The 18,913-nt window shown below is 51.5% G+C and overlaps 2 protein-coding genes across 3 annotated transcripts in view; one reads left to right on the top strand and one right to left on the bottom strand.

Annotated features, from left to right (window-relative positions):
* Positions 1 to 7,145, bottom strand: part of CRYZL1 (crystallin zeta like 1) — a 31,246-nt gene extending 24,101 nt beyond the window's left edge. The window contains exon 1 of the mRNA XM_008145730.3: positions 7,050 to 7,145. The gene's annotated coding sequence lies outside the window, so the exon portion shown is untranslated. The remainder of the gene's footprint in view (positions 1 to 7,049) is intronic.
* Positions 7,146 to 7,746: 601 nt separating this feature from the next.
* The window catches only part of ITSN1 (intersectin 1), a 155,536-nt gene continuing 144,369 nt past the window's right edge, over positions 7,747 to 18,913 (top strand). For both annotated transcript variants that reach the window (XM_054713510.1, XM_054713508.1), the window contains exon 1: positions 7,747 to 7,981. The gene's annotated coding sequence lies outside the window, so the exon portion shown is untranslated. The remainder of the gene's footprint in view (positions 7,982 to 18,913) is intronic.

The following is an 18,913-nucleotide window of genomic DNA, read 5'->3' on the forward strand; positions in this document are numbered from 1 at the left end:
TCATCAGTTTATGTTGTTCACTATATTCCACACATGAGTGAGATCATATGAAATTTATCTTTCTCCGACTGGGTTATTTCGCTTAGCATGATGCTTTTAAAGTCTATTTTGTCGGATGTGAGTATTGCTACTCCAGCTTTTTTTTTTTCTTCTTCTTTTCCATTTGCATGGAAAATTTTTTCCGTCCCTTCACTTTCATCCTGTGTGTGTCTTTCATTTTGAGGTGGGTCTCTTGTAAACAGCATATAGTTGGGTCATGTTTTTGTATCCATTCAGCTACCCTACACCTTTTGATTGGAGCATTTGATCCATTTACATTTAGGGTTATTATTGAGAGGTAGTTATTTATAGCCATTTTAATTCTGTATGGGTAGGTTTCTCTCTGTTTTTTCTTCTCAGCAATCCCTTACAGCAGTCCCTTTAGCATTTCTTGTAATGCTGGCTTGGTGGTGATGGACTCCTTTAGCCTTTTTTTTTGTCTGGAAAGCTCTTTGACTGTCTATTTTGAATGACAGCCTTGCTGGATATAGTAATCTTGGTCTCAGATCCTTGCTCTCCATTACCTGGAGAACTTCATGCCATTCCCTTCTGGCCTGTAGAGTTTCTGATGAGAAATCAGGTGTCAGCCTTACGGGAGCTCCTTTGTAGGTAACAGTTTTCTTTTCTCTTGCTGCCTTTAAGATTCTTTGTCTTTAATTTTTGGCATTTTAATCATGTATGATATGTCTGGGCGTGGGTCTGTTTAGGTTCTTCTTGTTTGGGGTTCTCTGTGCCTCCTGAACTTGTGTGACTTTCTCCTTTCCCAGGTTAGGGAAGTTTTCTACCATTATTTCTTCAAACACCTTCTCTATTCCTTTCTCTCTTTCTGCCTCTTCTGGCATACCTGCTATTCTAATATTGTTACATTTCACATTGTCCCACGCTCCCTTAAGCTGTCCTTCTGTTTTTTAATTGTTTTTTCTTTTTGGTTCTCTAATTGAGTGATGTTTTCAACTCTGTCTTCTAATTCACTGATTCGATCCTCAGCTTCCCCTAATCTGCTGTGTATTCCTTCCAATGTGTTCTTTATTTGTGTTATGACATTCTTTATCTCAGACTGTTCTTTTTTCATAGTTACTATATCTTTTTTCATACTTTTGAGCATTTTTAACATCATTACTCTGAACTCTGTTTCAGATAAATTTCTTATCTCTGCTTCATTTATCTCTTCACCAGTTCTTTCATTTGGGGGTTGTTTCTTTGTTTCCTCATTTTGGTTGTCTGTTTGGGTTTGTGACTATGTTTTAAGTAGATCCTCTATACCTCTCAATCTCTAGTATAGGACAGTGTTAAAGGCTGTTTCTGACTAATTGGATCAGGCAGAGACTCAAAGCCTCCAGAAGACCACCTCTGTCTACAGACATGCAGTCCTTGGGTTACATCGTATGTCGTTTTGTGGTTACGTCGCCATCTCCCATTTACAGTATTTATAAAGAAAAAAAGTTCCGTCATTTCGACTTATGTACATATATGCTTTATGTTTTTTATTACTTATTTACCACAAGTAAAGGTCAGGAGTTGTTATCTTTCTTTTAAATATTTTTTACTATTTCACTTCATTACTGCTGTGTATGTGCTCCATGTGAGTGACATAGGTGCTCATGCAGGTGGGTTCCGACGGCAAAAATCACGTTGTCCCGCCCTCCCATAGGAACAGATCTCCAAAGTAACCTGAGGACCTACTGTAATAGGATTCTGACTTGGATTACCCCCAGGCAATTGTCCTCAGGCGTGGTGAGTTTTTTTTCAACAATTGCTTCTGCCTGGAGGCTACTTTTAATCTCTTAAGCGGCCTCAGGGCGAGGTGTTTTCCAATAGGGGGTGTTCTGTCGTCCAGAACACCAGGCGGGGCAGATGTCTATGGGGAAAGATGTCCTCCACTGCCTGAGGGAATGACCAAGCCCAGGAAACTCGGGGTGTCTGCCTTCTGAGCTCTATCCCCCGAGGCCCCAGTCCTGGGTTCTGCTCTCACAGCTCCAGTCCACTTCACCCTCCCTCTGCCAGAGCACAAGGTGGGTGGCTCCACAGGGAGTTTAGTGCGTTGGCCCTTTAAGAGGGTGCCCGAACTTTCAGCTGCCACTCCCTGGCAGACAGCACCCCATGCTTTTCCCAGCCAGATGTTATGTGGGTACCCTCCTCAGTTTGGTGCTCTCTGCTGGGGAGCCCAGCTTGGGGATTAGATCCCCGAGTTCTCCGTGGCACCCCCACAGCTGAGATATCTCTCCGGGACTTCAGTTGCCGTCTGTGGGCGCCCGGCCAGCCCTTTCGCGCCTCCGCCCCTCCTACCAGTCTCTGCGTCTCCACCTTCGGTCCTTGGGTATCAGGTTCTCTCCTGTGCGTTTTCCGTTGATTATTCAGGAAGCCTCTCCGTGTTTCCGTTGTAATTCCAGCTTGTTCCTGGGAGCCTGTCCGTGCCTCAGTATGTTCCTGGGAGCGTGTCCGTGCCTCAGTGTTGTTTAGAATGCTTCCCCCTTCTCCATTTTCAGAGTCAGCAACATGGCACTTCTATGACCCTGTCTCCATAGTCACATCTCTCACTCCTATGTTCTACTCTTAACTTTCCTTTAACAAAGAAGTGCTACATAAAACGTTTAAATGAAAACAAACCTGTTTAAAAATGTAGGCTGGCCCGGCCAGCATGGCTCAGTGATTGAGTGTCAACTTGTGAACCAGGAAGTCATGGTTTGATTCCCCATCAGGGATCGGTCCCCAGTGTGGGGCGTGCAGGAGGCAGCCAATCGGTGATTCTCTCTCATCATTGATGTTTCTATCTCTCTCTCCCTCTCCCTTCCTCTCGGAAATAAAAAATATATATATATTTTAAAAAGTAGGCTGATATGCCCTATAAAAAGCATAACAACCTACAGTTAAAACTGTAGGTTAATTTTTCCAGGTACATTAGATTTTAAATATGTTGGACTTAAATCTACAAATTGAGGATTATGTTTGTAATACTTTATACATTTATAATGGTCCACATGAAACCTATTAGAAAATCTGGAGAAACAAAAGTTAAGACACCTGTTTTAAATAATTTTTGGTACAAAGCAGAGGACTTTGAAGAAATGAAACATTTGCTATAAAAACACTTAAAAAGAAAGCAGTTAGTAAAGTACTGATCTTATAAGGAATTCTAAAAAGAGCCGACGGGAAGACATTTCCAATGGCATCCTCTTAGTTGTAACGGCAACATGAACTCTACTTGCTCTCCCGCTACGCTGACCCCCCGAGGAGCTCATCTATTAATAATTGTAAGTGAAGCCTCTACAGATCGTTCCTTATCTGCACCTTCAGACCAAAAGCGTTCTGAGTATCAGGTCAGCCTCACATTCAAGGACATAAAGCTGGACTCATCTTTCTCCAAAATGCGATTTGCTGGCCATTCTTCAGTCACCAAGGGCATCTGAGAGTCTGTCACAATCCCTCCTCTGCATGAAGTTAGACCATAAACCTTCCCTTTTCTTTGGAGATTCTAGCTCTCCTGCTCATTTCATGTTCTGATGGTGTGAGCACACCTGATGTGCTAAGTGTAACGCCTCAGGCCTGGGCTATGGCCACCGGCCGCTGAACTGCTTCCTGCCTTCCTCTCCTCCAATCCTCTGTTACTCTGCGGACAACCTAATTCCCGAAAGTCCAACTCTTTCTGTCCTCAAATCTCTACTGCTCCCCAACACAGACTTCCTAATACTGTGGCCACTCCCGCTTCGGGTTCAGTTGGAAGATCTCTAACCCACCCTCATCTTGTTTCAAGGAAAGCGTAGGTGTCGTCCAGCAGCCAGGCTGCGGAAAAACAGAGAAATCAGTTCTCAAACGTGGCCCCAGAGCTCACCGCTACCCAGGACGGGTGCACTGCAGCTCGATATAGCTGGAGGGAGAAATCTTCAGCTGTACTGAAGAGGTGGCTTAATGTTAAGGTGGTTTTTTTAATTGATTGACTTTAGAGAGAGAGAAACAGGGGGAGAGGGGGGGGGGGGGGGAGAGAGAGAGAGAGAGAGAGAGAGAGAGAGAGAGAGAGAGAGAGAGAACGAACCATGGATTTCTTGTTCCACATACTTAGGCATTCAACTGAGTTTGCATGCGTGGGGGCACAATCTTTATATCTCACACAACCTGAGATCGAAAGACAGGTGAAGAATTAGGAAAGGATAATTTTTCCTTTTTGACATAGGCTTTAGGCAGAAGATAAAAATAAAAAAAAGGCTTTTGCTTGCAGATGTCAAATCGCTGCCTATCTGCGCAACGAGTGGTTTCAAACGTCCGTCTAGAACAGTGGCTCCCAACGACTTCTGAATCTCAAAACTTGTTTTCATTAACTCTCTTGCCTCCAAGGGAGCTTAACTTTTATTATTTACTGACCTACACGTAGGATTCTTACCGGAGGCATTCCCCTGCCAGTACCTCTAGGGGGTGAGTGATAGTTGGGGGGTGGGAGGGTCATTATTGTAGGAACAGAAATCTTTGGCCCAGTGACTCGTCAATGTAGGGCCATTTATTATTATTTATTTTTTATTTTTTTTATTTTTTTATTTTTTTTTTTAATGTAGGGCCATTTAATTAGTAAGTCCCAGAACAACAGAAACGTGACTTCCATTTATCTGACGAGTCAGCATCACATATTCCTCTAGGGTGCCAGGGACACAGTGGACCAATGTGGTGAGACAGTCTTCTCCTGAGGCTGGCTTAACCATGTGACCCTGTGACCACGCAGGTGGTGAGGGGGACCTCAGCCACTGAGGGATCTTCCAGTCTCTACCCCACTTTCCCTCCTCCCAACGGACTTCACCAGTCTTCTCCACTATTGTTATTGCAGTTTGTAAATGCCTATTTAATTTTTCAATTCACCACAGAATCTTTAAAAAAAATTTACTGATTGATTTTAGAGAGAGAGGACAGGAGGGAGAGAAAAGACAGTAGAGAGAGAGAGAGAGAGAGAGGAGAGAGAGAGAGAGAGGGAGAGAGAGAGACACTAATTTGTTGTGCCACTTATTATGCCTCATTCATAGGTTGATTCTTGTCTGTGCCCTGACAAGAATCGAACCTGCAACCTTGGTGTATCAGGACGACGCTCTTACCAGCTGAGCTGCCCCACCTGACCTCACTACAGCATCTTAATGAAACCATCTCTTGCTTCAGATGCAAGATAGAAATTGCAATTTTGATTAAATATTTACTAATAAATTCACAATCGAGAGAAATAATCTACAAAATGTCAAATTTATTGTAATGTATAAAGTTAGAAGAAAATTATTTTGCAAAATACCATATTTTAGCATGTGTGGCTATATGTATTTTTACTCTTCTATTCACAAAACCTCTCCTTAGTTCCAAGTTCATTGCGTCTAGAAAAATCACTAGTAAAGTTGTCTTTGAAATATTCTATGTGAAGTTCACATGAGCAAGAAATCATTAATTTTTACCAATTAAAAAGTGATTTCACCAAAAACCAAACACACCATGATTCCATAGTGAAACATTTTAAGAAGTCCTAACTTTTCCCATCTTCATGGAGGTACACCAATGAATCAAGACACAATACTGCTGCCCAAGGTATAGTGCCTCTCCAGAAGCCTAAATATCTCCATGTTTAACACCCCTCTTCAGTCCAGAACTTTGATTTTGAATACACAGCACCGAGAGTTGTAAAACTACCAAAATATTTCAGTGCAACTGACAGGCAACTTGACCTTCTACAGGGAATCCTTTGTTTCAAATCTGAACAACTCATCCCCTGGCATAACCTGGAGCAATGACATGAAATTAGTGACAAAAGGTAGAAACTGTACCCTGAGTGGTTGACAGGTAGGATTTAGAAATCATAACGGAGAGTCTGAATCCTGGCTCTCCTACTTGCTAGCTATATGACTCTGGGCTACTTAATTTTAACCTTCAGATCTATAAACCAGAGGTAGCAGTTATGGCACGGGTTGCAATAAGGATTAAATGATATATGCAAAGCACTCTCTAAAACAAGCGTTCAGTAAGGGCTGGCTGTTGTTACTGTTACTTCTGTAAGTTGGGCAGAGAACCTCTGCGTGGTCCTGACGCCCATCTCAAAGGGTTTGGTCACATGCAACCCGAGCCTGGACACCTCTGAGCTCCCGCAGGGGACAACTGTGTCACCTGGATCTGCCGGCCCAATAGGGTGGCCACTGGCCACAGGCGGCGAAGGAGCCCTGGAGCTGTGTCCAGTCGGAATTGAGATGTGCTGTACATGTAAACACACATCAGGTTTCAAAGACAATAAGGAAAAAAGAACGCCTACTATCTCAATGAAAAATATTTGTTTATTGTTGAAATGATAATTTTTTTGGGGAAATACTGGGCTAAATAAAACATTAAAATTAATTTCACGTGCTTCTTTTCATGTTTTTTAAAAAATATTGATATCACCAAATTTAAAGTTACAGCCGTGGCTCGCCTTCTCCCTGCCTGGACAGAGCTGATGGAGAATCAGCACCTGGGAGCCCCGCCCACCCCCCTGCACCCCAGCTGCGCCGGAACGTGCGGCGAGGTGGTGCTCACGTTGGCTCCAGGGTATCAGCTGTTTGGCTGAAGAGGCGTCCTGGCCCTAAAGTCACAGGAATGCGAACGGCCTTGCTTCATTTAGGTACCTGCTCCCAAAAGGAAAGTGAAGGGGTGGGAAGCGGTGGCAGGAGTCGGGGAGAAAGAAAAAGAAACTCAAATTACGGGGACAAAATGCGGCAGGTGGGGAAGCAGGTGGGGATCAGTGAAGGGGACGTGCAGACTTCTGCTCCTTTAAAGGGGGAGCGAGATGCAAACAGAGAGAAGACCTGTAAGGAAGGACCAGGAAATCGCCAGGCAGATCCAGTCTTCCCCGCCCCTCGACGGCCTCAGCTCCGCCAGCTAGGCCCGGGCCCGAGGGCATCTGAGGTTGGGGTGCGGCGCGAACCTCCATCCGCCCCGGAGCTGGAGGGTTACGCGGGGCGTCTATCGATCTTTGGTCCGAAGCCGCGTTTCCCAGGACACACGGCGCACTGACCGGGACTCACCTGCTTCCGAGAGGCTCTAACGGCCTGCCCCTCCGCCACCGCCACCTCCGAGTCCTTCTGCAGAGAGCCCGCCCCCGCTGGCCCAGGCCCTACTCCCATTGGCCAGGCCGCTCGTCACTCCCGGACTCCCGGAGCTGTCGAGACCGCCATAGCAACCGAACTCGGAACTACATCTCCCGGCATGCTCTGCTCACAGGGGCTACCAATAAATGGGTGACGTTGTAGTCCGTTTTATGCAAATTTCAGTTAAAGACCACACCATTTTTCATTCCAACCGTTTGCCATACCGCCTTCCTTTTCGCCTTAGTTATCCTCTTCTTTAAAATCTTCCTTAACCAGATTAGTTGGATGCATCCTAACTAGTGTCTCGCATGCCAAAGGACAGACGCACTGATCCCAGATCGGAAGCTTGTGGTTACGCCTTCTGGAAGGGGGCGGGGAAGGAGAATCTTGTGCCCGCCTCCTTTGCGCTTGATGATTGGTTTACTGGAATGTCACTCCGTCCTCTTTCATCTTTATTGGTTCCCCTCTACGGGCTCCCTAGGTGGGCGGTGCTAGAGGCGAGGGGCGGTGAGGAGGCGCGGACCCCTTCTTCCGATTGGCAGGCTGTGTGTCCCCACCCACCTGTGGGCGGGGACGGAGGGTGGATGGGCGGGGCAGGCCGCGGAGCGAGATGAGCAGATAGGCGGGAGCGAGGGAGCGAGGGAGGGAGCGGCGGAGGTAGAGAGGAGCGGAGAGCGGGAGGCGCGCAGCTTGGTTGCTCCGTAGTACGGCGGCTCGCGAGGGAGAGCCCCTCGCGGACTCGGGGACGCCCGGAGAGGCGGGCGGGCGGGGATGGTGTGCGGGGCTGCGGCTCCGGCGTCCCTCCCCGCGGCGAGCGAGCTGCACTGATTTGTCCCGGGGGCGGCAGCGCGGACCCGCCCTGACATGAGGTGAGGAGCGGGCTGCTCGGCGGCCTGGGCCGGGGACGCGGCGGGCGGGGGTCCGCGCGGGGGTCGGCGCGATGGCCGCCCGGGGCTCCCGTCCCGAGGGCCGCCCTTCAGCCTTCGCCGCGCGCCCGGGAGGCGCGGCCACGGCGCCCCTCGCCTCGTCCTTCCCATCCTCCCGGGGGCGGCCGGCTGGCGGGCGCCCGGAGGCCGAGGGGCCGCGGCGCGCGGAAGGGGTGGCGGCCGCGGAACGGGCTTTGGGTTGAATGGGTGTCCGCCGCCCCTGTCGGCCGGGCGGGGTCCCTCCCTCCCCGGGGGGCCGGGGGGCAGCCGGTCGGTCCCTCAGGGCTGACCTCGCTGCCCTCGGCCGCCGGAGCGCGGCGCGCCGGCCAAGCCTCGCCTCCCCGCCCGCCTCCCGGGATCCGGAGCCCGCGGGGAGCGGCCGCGCGCCGCCCGCCTCAGCCCGGCCTCGGGTCCCGGCTCCTCGTGCGCCGGCCCAGCCCGGTGCGTGCCGGGCAGGGGGCGCCGCCGGCCGGCCGCTCCGCGCCCCGGGCTGCCGCGGGCCCCTCCGTGCGCCGGGAGCGCGTCCCCGGTGTCCGCTCCCGTCCCCGCGCACCCGCACGGGCCCCCGGGCGCACCGGAGCACCCTGCGGGCTCCGCTCGCTGGAACGGGGAGCTGGGACCAGAACCCCCGGAATGGAAGCCGCCGCGGAAGGGCTGGGTTTGCCGCTGGGTCCGCGAACAGCTGGGTGGGCACGTCCTCGGGCCCCTTTTGTGTGAGCCGGACGCGGAGGCTGGGCCCGGAGGGACGGAGTCGGGCTTCCCTGCAGCGGGAGGCGGCGGAGGGCCGGCAGCCTCCGGTGGGAAAGTTTCCCGGGAACTTCGCCCAGGCAGCGCCGGCTGACATCGCCCGACCCCGGCAGACGCGTTTCTTTGTGCCCGTCCGCCGGCGCCCTGCGCGGCGCGGTCCGGGGCGCACCGATCCTGGAAACAGGTCCGATGAGACGTGTGGATGATGAAGACAAATGCCGCACCACTGGGTGCACCCGGGGAGGCAGCCGGTCCGCGGGGCGGCAGCTTCACCACTGATCCCTTTGACCAGATGAGGGGCAGGCGGGGCGATCTCCCGGTCTGGGGGCAGGAACGGGGCCCAGCTGGCTGATGGGGTGCTCCGCTTACCTCTAAAATAGGCGTGTGTTGGTTGGGATGCCCTTGTTAGGAGATGACTTAAGGTGCTTAAACACCCCTCAAAGTTATGATTTCTATTTCTGAGAACTATATTTTTCTTTTAATTCCTTTTAATAGTTTACTTGAAACATTTATATTGTCTTAAAATATTGAGAGTGGGGGTCAGAGGGGAAAAAAGGGGGGACATCTGTAATCCTTTCAACAATAAAGATAAATTAAAAAAAAGAGAAAATATTGAATTCTGCCTGTGGGAGGTTTGATGAGAACCCAGGAACTTTTAAGTAATCTACATTGAGAAATATGGGACAGGAGTGATGGCATTAAAACTATTTGTAAAACTCCTTTAAGTAGCTCCAGTGAGGAGTTTCTGATGGAACTTTTCTTTAAAGGTATTTTTAAATCTAAGCGTGAGTGCATTGAAGTTGCTGCGGGACGCGGTGCGGTCACAAAACCATTATCACTGCCTGAGCAGGAGAGGAACGGACGAGGCTGTGATGTACTTTGGAACCTGAGGATTGTCCAGATACCAGGCATTGTGAAACGGGGCATAACACGAGTGGTGGTAGTTCCGCAAAACGTCTGTCCCTCTTAGCATTTTTTTTTTCTTTCAGATGACTCACGATTTTCTTTTTCTGAATGCTTATCTCTAATATCGGTAGTAGACCTCTACTTAAGTTTCTCTTTTCCCCAAATGCCTAGAGTGAGGCAAATTTAACTCTCCTGTAAGAGGCTCAGAGGAGGTGCTGATAAATTCCTCTACTCTAACCCATCTTTTTAATTTGCTGGAGTTGTCAATTACCAGGGCAGAGAATGAATTAATCACAAGAGGGTTGGGTTTATTACTCAGTTCAAATTCCACCGCTGTGGAGTTTTGTCTTCTGAATGGCCATTCCCTTCTGAGTGGCTCTCGTTGCTGGTGGGTTTCTCCGAGCCGGGACCTCAGATCGCTTACAGCTGCCTGAGCTGAGGTTCTGGTTCAGAATGCGGGTATTTGTCATCTCCCCTCAGAACCAGACTCCAGGTGGTGGTATGCTTCCTTCTCACTGAGTCTCCTCAAACCTGTCTCTCGGAGTGGATAGAGCGAGTTTTTCGAGTAACAGTGCTTTTTCACCTTAGGCTGCTAATGAAAAGGATGACCTTCGGATGTGTAACCTGCGCACTAAACCTTCCATAGGGCAGGCGCGTGCGTCATCATTGTATCCCCAGCGCCTAGGATAGTGCCTGGAGGAACTCACTGAAGTTTATGAGTGAACTACATTGCAGTGAGACCACATTTTAAAACCTTTACTTGTAAAGTTATGTTTATCACTTAGTAGCACTGATTGCAGAAATAAGATCCACAAGTACTATTCCCCAGGCATTTCCGGAAACTTGATTGGCTCTGGGAGGAGACAGCCTTTCCCATGACAGAGTGCTGGAGGTGATGAGCCGGGAAGAAGACGCCTCCCAACACATTTGCTTAGAGACTCCAAATGTAAACTTAAGCCCCAGTGTAGTGGTCAATGACTATGTTATCACTATGTCAGAATACCACTTTGTAAGCTGTATAAGCCCAACATAATGCTCTAAGAATTGGTTTCCAAAAACACAGAAAATTGGCACATTTTCCAATTTTGTTTTCTCTACTAATATGACCATCACTTCCTTCTTTTAGAGCAGTGGTTCTCAACCTTTCTAATGCCGCGGCCCTTTCATACAGTTCCTCATGTTGTGGTGACCCCCAACCATAACATTATTTTCGTTGCTACATCATAACTGTAATTTTGCTACCGTTAATGAATCGTAATGTAAATATCTGTGTTTTCCGATAGTCTTAGGCTCTACAGCAGCGGTTCTCAACCTGTGGGTCGCCTAAGACCATCGGAAAACAGATATTTACATTATGATTCATAACAGTTATGAAGTAGCAAAGAAAATAACTTTATGGTTGGGGGTCACCACAACGTGAACTGTATTAAAGGGTCGCGGCATTAGGAAGGTTGAGAACCACTGTTTGGAGTATAGCATGGGCCCCACAAGGAACAGCTTTGATCATGTGATTGAGGGCCCTGGGTTGTTAACAGCGCAGCCTCCAGAGCACTGGGTTTGACCACACATAGTCTGTGACTTTCATCGTCTGACCCCTCCATGCCTCAGTTTCCTCAGTTAAAAATGGGAAGAATAATAAAGTTTATATACTGCTAAGTACTCAAGACAACCAACTTTCATCCGTTCAGCTTAATCGTATATTTGAGAACCAAACTAATAATTTGTTTATGATGATCAGCTAATATCCCTGGTATTTTAAAGAAAGGCATGTTTATGGTAGAAAAACTGAAATATAGAAAAGTAAAAAGTTGAAAACTATAAATTGCTCATAAGTCCACTACCTGAGTACATATCTCATCAAACATCAAATCCTTTTGAGTGTGTGTGTGTGTGTGTGTGTGTAGTTTTTAATATATAATTTTTTGGTAACAAATATGGGCTCTTGCTATATACATGTATAATTATTTCATAGCCTGTTTTTTTGATTTTGCTTAACATCTGAATCTGTATTATCAGTTACAATAGTTTAGTAACTGAACATTCATTGTATGGAGCTTTGATCACCGAACCAGTTTATTTTTGTTATACATTCGTTTATTCCCTGCCCCACTGTTACCATAACTCAGCAGTGACTCTCCACCCCTACACACACCTCTGCTCTGTATATACTTGTGAGGTTTTTATCCTTAGAGAACTTTCTAGAAGTGGATTTGCAGGATCAAAGAACCTGCTAAGTTTTAAGGATTTTGATACATATTTCCAGTTTGCCATTTAGAAACGTCGTAGCAGCTTAGATTCTTACTGTGGTGTCCGAGTTTGGTTTCTCTCCCCCTCCTTTTCTCCGAATGGTTAGCCAGTGACAGGCCTAGTGAGTTATTTTTATTTTTAGGAAGAAGAATGGGATATTAATGTGACCTGCCTAGTAGTGCGATGTGGAAAGTCAGAAGATTCGTACACTTACAAGAGAGGTAGCCACCATTGGTCAAGTCTTTTGCCAGTTCATTCCGTGTCCGGAGAACTCTCCTGCTTTGAACACACCTTGGCACTGAGGCAGCAGTGAAGTCCCTTAGAGCCAGCAAGTAGCCGCCCAGGCTTTAGCTCCAGGGCCCGGGCCCGGACCTCGTGGTCACAGCGCTGGGCTGCCTGCTTCCCGGGCATGCTCTGTAGGGATCGGGGCACTTTTTCATTCCTGGTTTCTGTTCTGGAATAACCCAGAGGTTCCCTGGTAAGCACTAATTTATAGATCAGGCGGAGCACAGGTCTGTCGCCCTCTTGTTGAGGAGTTGGTCCCATAGCTTAGCTCCCAGGTCAGCCTCCTGCACTGTTGAGCATTCAGCTCTCAGCAGCTGGGTGCGCCCTGCAGGGCGAGCAGGCGGCCAGGCCCGGGTCCGGGGGAGGCCGCGGGCCTGGGAGGCAGCGCCGTGGTGTGCACTTGCCTTGCAAACATGACCACGGACAGGAGTGTGACGGGGTGACGGGGAGACGGTGGAGCCTGCCCGCCTGTCTGCCTTCCCCAGTTTGGAGCCGAAGGCGCCTGTGGCAGTTCAGTTGAGGAATGCGAGGGCCACACCGGAGAGAGGGCTCCGATCCACTGGGAGGTCCGTGCGAAAAAGACTTGTTAATAAGTAGTTGTTTATTAATAATAGATGATTAAAAACTAATGAATGATGTTCAAAGAGCATTACTGTTTTGTGACTAATGTTTGCAGTCCTCTAACAAGGTGAGTTTCAAGCAAGTGAATCTAAATGAGCTCTCCAGTGTTTCTGGTGAATGAGTGATTGGCAGTGTGTCTTGCTAGCTCATTGCCCGGAGAGAGCGCTGGGAAAGGGTTTTGGCTTCAGCTCCCTGGCCTGAGCTTGTCTGCTGCCGGCTCCGTTTGGGCCTTTCACCACCCCCTGCTCACTGCGAGGTGCAGGCTTCCCCAAGGCCGTGCCAAGTGGCACTGAATACGAATGGCACTGAGTAGTTTCTCTCCTAAGGGAATGGGAGAGCCCGGAGCCCGGCTCTCAGAGGGGGTGGCTGAGCTGTGGAGTCACCCGAATCTGAATGTGAAAACTACAAGGTCATCGCAGTGGAGCCGGTTGGCGGTTCTTGATCCTTGGTGGGTACAGTGACGCCTCCTCTCCTGGGGAGGGGGCATGCTTTCGTCCCCGTGGCTCGGGGAGCATTTTCTCTGTTTTCTCTGCTGGCGATGGTCTCGTTGGCCCTCGCAGTTGGTCTGCAGTCCTCTGTGTCCGGGCGTGAATGCAAGACACGGGTGGCTGCAGCCGGGAAGGAAGGCAGCGCCTGGCTGCACACAGCCGGTGACGGAGACGCTGACTCCGGGTGAAAGTGTGGGAACAGGATGCCATGGAGCCATGGGTTGTGTGCGTGTGCGTGTGCCCGTGTGCGTGCGTGTATAGGGCCATCACTTCTCCCGGACAGATTCCTGCGCAGTTTTATTGTGTCCAGAGCAGGGTGTTGTGCTGGAAGCTGTTTGATAAACAACACCCACTCCTCTGCGCTGTCTCTAAGTCTCTCCATCGTGGATCAGTGTTTTACAAAAGTCAACCCTTTCTGCTGTAAACGTAAAAGAATTGATTTTATTTTATTTTTGCCGTTTTAGCTCACCAATAATTGACTTTAAAAGCAAGGACTCTTTCAGCTTTTGGAACGATTGGACCCTCAGCAGCTCCGTCCTTGCAGAGCTGGGGTAGAGCATTTTGGTCACTGACATAGAGGCCGTGTGGCCAGCAGTGGAGAGACCTTGACCAATGGGTTCAAACCCAGTGCCCTTCCTGGTCTAGAGCGAGTTTCAGTGACAGACCCTTCCTTCCCTTCTCCCTCTCACCTGTAAACAGTAATAAACATTATTTATTAATGTTACTTGTCAATAATCAATACTACGGAGGTTCAGTAAACAGGGATATGCTTTCTGAGGTGACACTGCTTGTTTGCAGACGCCACAGGTAGTCACTTCAGATGCCGCTTCATATTCTTTAAGTCGGGAGGGAGGGCCTCAGTGGGGGTGCTGGGGGTTAGCTCTGGGGGGCAGGAGCTCGGTCTCCGCTGCTCCCTGCCTTTCCCGGGACCGGGACCGGCCCGGTGCTGGGCACTCAGGTGTGTGGAGTAGATTGGTGTTTGAGGACCTGGTTGCCTGGAGGCCAGAGTCACCCAAGTGCAGTGACCACGGGGTCCGTAGTGAGGAGAGGGGACAGGGCGGCGGCCTTTGGAGTCAGTGACCACGGGGTCCGTAGTGAGGGGAGGGGACAGGGCGGCGGCCTTTGGAGTCAGTGACCACGGGGTCCGTAGTGAGGGGAGGGGACAGGGCGGTGGCCCTGAGAGTCGGTGACCAGGAAGCCGATGTGAGTTTTACGCGGGCCATGGTGTGCTGTGTCTGAGGAGGCCGCTCTGGGGTCCTGTGGGAGGGAGTGGCTGGGGACCGGAGAGAACTGCTGAGCGCACTGCACTGTCCCTGCGCAGGTTAGCACCCTGCCCGCCCGCACCTTCTCTTCCCGTGAGGGTGACACGGTTTACCTCTGAGGTCTCCGATGGCGTGAGATGAATGGCGATTTGGGTCAACTTTCCGAGTTTCTGAGGAAAAGAAAACCCCATAAACTACTAGTATTATTTATCAAATGAAATAAAACAGTGTCAAAGATGAGGAGGTATTTTAACTTTTTAACATTGCGTTAGTTGAGGTTGTGAATAGGAGATGTTCTGTCTACGTATCTCGGTGAACGTAACATTAAATATATGGAATGAAGTTTAAAGCAGCTGTTTTCTGAGTCGAGTGTCCGCAGAAGCGGTTCGCTCCGGGAAAGTGCTCTGATCAGTGTGTGGGTGTGTGTGTGTGTGTGTGTGTGGGGGGTGCCCGCCTGCAGCCCGTCCCCCCGTTACTGCCTCAGCTCAGTCCCTTCAGCCGCAGGCCCGTCGTCAGCGTTGCTTTGAGCTCGGTAATGGAGTGGCATTGCGGTTGCGATTTGGCGATTTAAAAGTGTCCGGCTACAAAGCAGCTTATTAAAAAAAAGCAGCTTATTGAAGAAATGTTTGGGAATACGGAGCAGGGAAGGGAACGAGCCTGCCTGCACCTCTCTGCCCGGCGCCCCTCTCTGCCCGGCGCCCCTCTCTGCCCGGCGCCCCTCTCTGCCCGGCGCCCCTCTCTGCCCGGCGCCCCTCTCTGCCCGGCGCCCCCCTGCCTGGCGCCCTCTCTGCGCGGCGCCTCTCTGCGCGGCGCCTCTCTGCGCGGCGCCCCCCTGCCCGGCGCCCCTCTCTGCGCGGTGCCCCCCTGCCTGGCGCCCCTCTCTGCCCGGCGCCTCCCTGCACCTCTCTGCCCGGCACCCTCTGCCCGGCACCCCTCTTTGCCCGGCGCCCCTCTCTGCCCGGCGCCCCTCTCTGCCCGGCGCCCCTCTCTGCCCGGCGCCCCTCTCTGCCCGGCGCCCCTCTCTGCCCGGCCCCTCTCTGCCCGGCGCCCCTCTCTGCCCGGCGCCCCTCTCTGCCCGGCGCCCCTCTCTGCCCGGCGCCCCTCTCTGCCCGGCGCCCCTCTCTGCCCGGCGCCCCTCTCTGCCCGGCGCCCCTCTGCCCCCGATAATGACCGCTCCTCGCCGGGAGGGGTCAGCCTGTCTAATGACCCGAGGTGAGGGCTGGGAAGGGGCTTAGTCTGGGACACAGGAAGGAGGTTGGGACTCGGCACTGCCGGGGGCCGCCGGGGGCCCCCGGGGGCCAGGAAGGCCCGTCAGCCCGACGCTGTGGCCAAGGCACACCCGTCCCACCACCCCTTCTCGCTCTTCGGAAGAAGCTGGAAACCTGGAAACGGGTTAATAGGAAATCTGGGTTTAATGTGGGTCACAGTTCTGAAACACCCCGGGGGTCAAACAGCCCTGCTGCCTTCCGGCTGGCAGCCTCGGCCCGGTCAGTTTTGCTGCCTTTCCCGCCCAAGGCCGGGCGTTACCAGGCTGGGGCCGCCTCCCGCCTTCTCCCGGCCGCCTGCGCCGCTTCCTGCCCCGTCCCAGCACTGGGCAACCCATCTCACAGCCATCTTTGGTTTGCCTGAACTTGCAGGGTTTGATGCTACCAGCGAGCCTGAACGTTTAGTGAACGGTCATTGACCTGACAGATGACTGGGCAGCCAGCCACCTTGCTGGAATCCTTAGTCCCAGCAGCGCATCGCTCACCGATTCAGTGCTTCTCAACATGCTAACATCATAACGTGGTGCCGCCTTAGCACCTGGTAATTGGTCCTAATGCAGGCGCCATCCCCCAGGCTGAGGGCAAGCAGTACCGTGGCACACCCGTCACCGTTGACGGCTCTGTGCTCGTGAGGTGTGAGTGCCCATGGCCCTGGGGACCTGGCCTTGAACCAAGGCGGGATCTCCGCCTTCCAAGACCTTACGTTGTTTTCCTGTTTGTAAAAGGTGACTTGTTTCTAGGGCTCCCCCGTCATTTTCCACGTCTTCGTGGACATGAACGCCCGCAGCAGTGGTGGGTGCTAGTTACCCTGTCAGCTCCGAAATTCAGCTTCATTCTCCTAAGTTCTGCTAAACTCCAGACTCAGCAAAAGTCTGAAAGGACTTGGGGACAGTTCCTTATTAAGCTGGGGATGAGAAAACCAAGGTCAAAGCGGGGGCCGTGCAAGGGGGCCTTTGGGAGCCTCTGTCTGACCCCCACGGATCCCTGAACTGTCCTCTAACCCACACACTCCTCCCTCCAGCTCCTCCCCACAGAAGACACGGGCTCGAACCACGTGCGCCTGTCATTTCCTTCTCTGACGCCAGACTCTCAGCCTGAGTTTCTAACTGTCAGGAGATTGAACTGCAGTGTAGGTTACCTGGGTCAGCGCGCTCTTAGGTTAGTGTCTGCCTCCTGGCAACGTCATAAAACGTGTGCTGAGTGTAAGCAGCCCACCCCCCCCAGGAGCTGGTGGGAGGGGAGGAAAGGAAAGGGACAGGAAGAGAAGGATTGTGGGAGAGAGGACAGAGCTCAGTGCCACCGTTTCCTTATTCATCGCTGTATTTGCTGAACTTCTCACTTGCAAGTGGAAAAAGCACAGGTGTCTTAAGAAAAATGGAAATGGGTTGCCTCTCGTACCTGCTAAGTCCAAGCTCTCTCGGGCCTGGCTGATCACGTGCCTGAACTAATCACCGGGGCCCGGGAAATCGGGACTCTGACTGCTGTGTGGGCCTTTGGGTCCACCTTTTGTACCAGCCGGCGAGGTCAGTACCTAAACTCCTGGAATCCAGAGAAGAGGGAGAGGGGGATCAGTTACCAGAAGCAGGGATTCTGGGCAGACAGCACACATGTCCACACTCACCCTGTATGGTGCTCCTGTGGGGAGGGCCGATGGGACCCTTCTTTTTCTGTTTTAAATTTGTTTTTATTGATCTCGGAGAGGGAGAGAGAATCACTGATTGGCTGCCTCCTGCACGCCCCCCACTGGGGATCGAGCCCGCAACCCAGGCATGTGCCCTGACCGGAACCGAACCTGGGACCCTTCAGTCTGCAGGCTGATACTCTATCCACTGAGCCAAACAGGTAGGGAAACCCTTGACACTTTTCCTGACCTGACAGTATGCCCCTTTAAACGATATCCTTTAATAAAGCAAAACAATAAATCAAAGTAATAAAAAACTATCTCCTCAGTAAAGTTTGCTTTTTAAAATTAAATGCTCTACGTGCTGCCCACAGAATTTGTGTTGTTTCTATTAATTTTAAAATAATACATTTTACTATTTGGTGATTCCTCTAGAGCTGCGGTTTGCCGCTCTGTTGACTCATGAGTTTGCCGTCCACTGGACTAGACTAAATGTTACCGTGTAGTTGGGAGCTGTGAGGATTAGGCAATTGTGGCATATTGTGTGCAAAGAGGTAAAGGGGAGTATATGACAGTGGTCGGCAAACTCATTGGTCAACAGAGCGGTTTGCCGACCACTGCTCTAGAGCAAGCATGTCAAACTCGCGGCCGGCGGCCCGGCGTTTGACATGCTCGCTGCGGACAGAAGGAAGTGGGGGCGACGCAGCTGTGCTGTTGGGTCACCTGGGTGCGGACTGAGGCCGTTACCTCGCCGTGTGCTGCTGCTCTAAGTGCAGGTTTCTCAGTGCCTCCCCTGTGCCGCCGTCTCTCCGGGCCCCCGGTCGGGGCTTCTTAACCTCAGGCCCCGGGAGCTGCTGGGAGAAGGTGCCCGGCCCTGGGCCAGCGGGAGCTGGAGGGGGCACCTTTCCGCAGCCGTTCGCTCTGTTTTCAATCGGGCTCCAGGAAAGACAGCAACTTGACCTTCCTCAGAGGGCATGGCCAGTCTGACTTCCGCTCTCAGGGACGGGTAAGAGCAGGTGGAGAGCTGTGTCTCTTGAAGAACATGCTGCGCTGACTTTCAAGTCCGTATCTGCCGCGTCATTGGTTTCACACGTTTGACTTCAGCGATTCCTTCCAGAAACTAGTTCCTGGGCCTTCTTCCTTCCTCTCAGGCCAGCTTCCTCCGGTTCACTTCCCTCTCTCTGCAGCTGGGGCCGAGCCGATGACTTAGCCCTTCCTTTTCTGCTGTCCTGTCACTCTGGCCGCAGCCTCCATCCAGACCGGTCAGCGCTGTGCTGTTTCCTGTCTCTGTGCTGCTCGCAGCTGGCGAGCCCCAGCGTGGGCTTGGTCCCTCCTGCTGGCTGTGCTCAGCTCTGCTCCTCTCAGCCTCTCCCTCCTCAGCCATGGACCCGCCTCTGCCCTCCCCACCCCGCCTCCGAGTCTGCCTCCTGTGG

Source organism: Eptesicus fuscus, chromosome 3 (genome assembly GCF_027574615.1).
Source record: "Eptesicus fuscus isolate TK198812 chromosome 3, DD_ASM_mEF_20220401, whole genome shotgun sequence".
NCBI lineage: Eukaryota > Metazoa > Chordata > Mammalia > Chiroptera > Vespertilionidae > Eptesicus > Eptesicus fuscus.